Raw genomic sequence first — 5,506 nt, 5'->3', positions numbered from 1 at the left:
GGTGTTCAAGATATTTTTCAGATCCTGCATTCCTCATGTACCAGTTGGTGCCACCCAAACTGGTAATCTGGTTTAACTAGTTCTGCTCTCCCACCCAGGAACAGAAAATAGCAAGAAGAACCCACGTCAACACCCTATGATTTTATCCCCAACCTGACCAATCTGTGTTTCCCACTCTCTAGCCTCCTGCCTGATAAATTATCCTTAAAAAACCTTAGTCTCTGAATTTTTAGGGAGACTGATTTGAGTAATAATACTTGGACGATATAGCCAGCTCTGCATGTATTACACTATTTTTCTATTCCAATTCCCCTATCTCAGTAAATTGGCTCTATCTGGGCAGCAGGCAAGAAGATTCTGTCAGGCAGTTACAAAATTAATTGAAGGGGATGTTTATGTATTTTATAAATTTACTGACTTTTTGTCTATTTTTGTATCAATTATCGAGAAATGATTGTTGAAACCTCCAATTATTACTATTTTTTTTTTGACAGCAGCATCTGTTTATTGACAATTCCAGGTCATTCCCAACACGCCACAGCAGGGCTGTGTACAGGCCAGCCAGGTGGGGAGGAGGGAGGGAAGGCGGGCACATGGAGACACAGGTACGTCGGAAAGTGCACACAAACCATCGTCTTTCCTTTCTGGTTAAAGAAGAAAAACTTTATAATCAATATCCCGCTCATAAGTACAAGTGGGAAAGAAAAAACTTGATTGCTTTAATCTGGCCTTCTGGCATCTCCTTTCCCATTTCATATGCACAGTTTATTTGGGTAATGCTACCGTCACCAGCAGAACACCTGTAAGTAAAAACAAATGTCAGGAAGGAAAAAGTATGAACAGGAAGCTCCAGAGGCGGCTCCAGGCGGGCGCTGGGCTCAGTAGAAGCAGACGGTGTGCAGAAAGGTGCGGCCGCTCTTCTCCTCGAACTCCTGCAGCAGCTCGTCAATCTCGTTCTCCATGTCTTCTGTGTGCTGGATACACTGGCAGAGCTCACAGATGAGAAACGCCCCCAGGGTGGCCTCCTCGTGGTTGTCCTGGATGTCCACATTGACCACGTGCACGGGCTGGCAGGTCTCCTGTTCTCTGGAATTCAGATCTTCCACCACCTGGTCATACACTCTCTCTTCGCAAGTGAGGATCAGATCAAACAGGTCTTTGCAGTTCTGGAACCTTTCTGGTCCGGGCTTGATTCTCTTATTTCTGTCCAGCATATGTAAAATCCCATTCTGTGTATAGAGTTCTTTGTCTTTCCTAAGAAGATCATTGTACATCTGGTCATATGTGGTTTTGAAATCATAAACATTGGGCTTGTCAGGAGCTGGTCCTGGAAGCTTCACGTGAGTCCCTGTTCCAAAGGATCGGACGCTGAATCCCCGTTTGCTGAGGATATTGTGCGCCTCCATGCTCCGGTTCTGGTTGCTTGAGCACACCACCGCCACCCGCAGCGGGGACGACAGCATGGCTGCGGCCCCACAGCCCGCGGCTCTCCCGCTTGGGTTCCCACCCCACCGCAGAGCTTCCGTGCGAGCAAAAATGGCGGCCGCCACGGCCGGAAGCGGGCGACGCGAAAGCGGCGGCCTCCCCGCCCACCCCGGGCGCCCGGCCGCGGACAGAGCGCAAGCACTGGCCTTCGGGCGCGCTGCACTCGGCGAGACCGGGGGTGGCCAACGCCTCGCCGGCCCCCTGCGTCCGCAGCAGAGACCCGCACTCCACAAGGACCGTCTGAAACCTCCAATTATAATTGTGCTTGTTTCTATACGTTAAGTTTATCAGATTTGTTTAATGTACTTTGAAATTATGATATTATGTCTGTGTATGTATGTATATATATATTTTTTCAGATTCTTTTATCTACTTGATGATGGATGATCCACTTGATGGATGATGGTTTTATCCACTTGATCAACTTTATTTGCTATAAAATTTCCTTCTATATTCACGCTAATATGCCTTATTCTAAAATGTACCTTGTTTGATATTAATATACTGACTCCAGTTTTCCTCTGTATTTACATAGTATATTTTTTACACTTTAACAATTAATGTATCTGTGTACTGATATTTAAAGTGGTTTTCTTCTAGCCAGTAGAGAATTGGATCTTCAATTTTTTAAAATCCAGTTTTACATTCTGTGTCTTTTAATTGGTGTGTTAGGGTATTTACATAAAATTTTATTATTCATATAGATAGGTTTACTTCTATTATGGTTTTGTGGTTTTTTCCTTCCCTATGAGTTAAATTACTATTTATAAAGATTTCATTGAGCTCTTAAAGATTCCAAATTCCTTGGATGCTCAAGTTACTGTTATAAAATGGCTACTGCAGTATTTACATATAACGTATGCACACACTCCTGTATACATTAAATCATTTCTAGATTATTTATAACACCTAATGCAATGTAAATGCTATATAAATAGTTGTTATCCGTAATCATGTAAGATATAATGACAAAATTTAAAAGCCTATACATGTTCAGTACAGACGCAATTATTTTTCAAATATTTTTGATCCATGGTTGATTGAATTCACAATTGCAGAAACCATGAATACAAAGAGCTGACTATACCTATTTTTCCTGTTCTTTCAGTGATATTTTAAAGCTTCCAAGACACCCTTTTAAATTATCATGGTTTAATGACAATTAATCAATACTTTATAAATACAAAAATTCTGGGTTGCCGGCAAGATGGCTGAATAGAAAGAGCTCCTGTCTGCAGCTCCCAGCGAGATCAACGCAAAACGTAGGTGATTTCTGCATTTCCAACTGAGGTACCCGATTCATCTCACTGGACTGGTTGGACAGTGGGTGCAGACCATGGAGGGTGAGCTGAAGCAGGGTGGAGCATCACCTCACCTGGGAAGTGCACGATGTCAGGGAATTTTCTTCTCTACCCAAATGAAACCTTGAGGGACTGAGACTGAGGAACTCCAGCACAGATACTGCACTTGTCCCATGGTCTCCGCAACCCACAAACCAGGAGATTCCCTCCAGTGCCTACCCACCAGGGCCCTGGGTTTCAAGCATAAAACTCTGTGGCCATTTGGGTAGACACCGAACTAGCTGCAGGAGTTCTTTTTTTCCACACCCCAGTGGTGCCTGGAATACCAGGGATACAGAACCGTTCACTCCCCTGGAAAGGGGTGCTGAAGCCAGGGAGCCAAGTGGTCTGGCTTGGCGGGTCCCACCCCAACTGAGCCCAGCAAACTGAGATCCACTGGCTTGAAATTCTCGCTGCCAGCACAGCAGCAGTCTGAGATCAACCTGAGATGCTCAAGCTTGGTGGGGGGAGGGGCGTCCGCCATTGCTGAGGCTTCAGTAGGTGGTTTTATGCTCATAGTGTAAACAAAGCCAGTGGGAAGTTCAAACTGGGTAGAGCCCACTGCAGCTCAGCAAGGCTGCTGTGGTCAGACTGCCAGATTTCTCTTCTTTGAGCAGGACATCTCTAAAAAAAATGTGGCAGCCCCAGTCAGGGACTTACAGATAAAACCCCCATCTCTCTGGGACAGAGCAGCTAGGGAAAGGGACAGCTATGGGCGCAGCTTCAGTGGACTTAAATATCCCTGCCTGATGACTCTGAAGAGAGCAGCAGACCTCCCAGCACAGCCTTCAAGCTCTGCTAAGGGTCAGATTGCCTCCTCAAGTGGGTCTCTGACTCCCGTGTATCGTGATTGGGAGACACCTCCCAGTAGGGGCCAACAGACACCTCATACAGGAGAGTTCTCACTGGCATCTAGCATGTGCTCCTCTGGGATGAAGCTTCCAGAAGAAAAATCAGGCAGCAATCTTTGCTATTCTGCAGCCTCCGCTGCTGATACCCAAACAGGGTCCAGAGTGGACCTCCAGCAAACTCCAGCAGACCAACAGCAGGGGGGCCTGACTGTCAGAAGGAAAACTAACAAACAGAAAGGAATAGCATGTCCACTCAAAGACCCCATCCGAACGTCACCAACATCAAAGACCAAAGGTAGGTAAATCCACAAAGATTGGGGGAAAACAGCACAAAAAGCCTGAAAATTCCTAAAACCAGAATGCTCCTTCTCCTCCAAAGGATCAGAACTCCTCGCCAGCAAGGGAACAAAACTGGATGGAGATTGAGTTTGATGAATTGACAGAAGTAGGCTTCAGAAGGTAGGTAATAACGAACTCCTCCCAGCAAAAAGAGCATGTTCTAACCCAATGCAAGGAAGCTAAGAACCTTGAAAAAAGGTTAGAAGAATTGCTAACTGGAATAACCAGGGTAGAGAAGAACATAAATGACCTGATGGAGCAAAAAACACAGCACAAGAACTTCATGAAGCATACACAAGTGTCAATAGCTGAATCATTCAAGCAGAAGAAAGGATATCCGTGATTGAAGATCAACTTAATGAAATAAAGAGAGAAGATAAGATTAGAGAAAAAAGAATGAAAAGGAATGAACAAAGCCTCCAAGAAATATGGGACTTTGCGAAAAGAACAAATCTACCTTTGATTGGTGTACCTGAAAATGATGAGGGCCAGGTGCAGTGCCTCATATCTATAATCCCAGCACTTTGGGAAGCCGAGACGGGCGGATCACGAGGTCAGGAGTTCAAGACCAGCCTGGCCCAAGTGGTGAAACCCTGCTTCTACTAAAAATAAAAAAATTAGCCAGTTGTGGTGGCAGGTACCTGTAATCCTAGCTACTCAGGAGGATGAGGCAGGAGAATTGCTTGAACTCAGGAGACAGAAGGTGCAGTGAGTCAAGATTGTGCCACTGCACTCCAGCCTGGGTGACAGAGCAAGACTCTGTCTCATGAAAAAAAAAAAAAAAAAAAAAGAAAGTGATGAAGAGAATGGAACCAAGTTGGAAAACACTCTTCAGGATATACAGGAGAACTTCCCCAACCTAGCAAGGCAGGCCAACACTCAAATTCAGGAAATACAGGAAACACCACAAAGATATTCCTCGAGAAGAGCAACCCCAAGAAACATAATCATTAAATTCACCAAGGTTGAAATGAAGGAAAAAATGTTAAGGGCAGCCAGAAAGAAAGGTCAGGTTACCCACAAAGGGAAGCCCATCAGACTGACAGTGGATCTCTCAAAAGAAACCCTACAAGCCGGAAGAGACTGGGGGCCAATATTCAACACTCTTAAGGAAAAGAATTTTCAAGCCAGAATTTCATATCCAGCCAAACTAAGCTTCATAAGCAAAGGAGGAATAAAATCCTTTATAGACAAGCAAATGCTGAGAGATTTTGTTACCTACAGGCCTACCTCACAAGAGCTCCTGGAGGAAGGACTAAACATGGAAAGGAATAAGCAGTACCAGCTACTGCAAAAACATACCAAATTGTAAAGAACAACAATACTATGAAGAAACTGCATCAACTAATGAGCAAAACAACCAGCTAGCATCATAATGACAGGATCAAATTCACACATAACAATATTAACCTTAAATGTAAATGGAATAAATGCCTTAATTACAAGACAGAGACTGAGACTGGCAAATTGGATAAAGAGTCAAGACCCATT

The 5,506-nt window shown here is 44.4% G+C and overlaps 1 pseudogene across 1 annotated transcript; it reads right to left on the bottom strand.

Annotated features, from left to right (window-relative positions):
* Positions 1 to 488: 488 nt before the first annotated feature.
* LOC104660854 lies at positions 489 to 1,684 on the bottom strand (annotated as a pseudogene). Its single transcript, XR_747771.2, has one exon. The product of XR_747771.2 is annotated as an RNA polymerase II subunit A C-terminal domain phosphatase SSU72 pseudogene (transcript).
* Positions 1,685 to 5,506: the final 3,822 nt, after the last annotated feature.

The sequence above is a fragment of the Rhinopithecus roxellana genome, chromosome 17, assembly GCF_007565055.1.
Source record: "Rhinopithecus roxellana isolate Shanxi Qingling chromosome 17, ASM756505v1, whole genome shotgun sequence".
Lineage (NCBI taxonomy): Eukaryota > Metazoa > Chordata > Mammalia > Primates > Cercopithecidae > Rhinopithecus > Rhinopithecus roxellana.
Note: the sequence above shows the minus strand (reverse complement) of the source record. Positions and strands in the feature narration are given on the sequence as shown.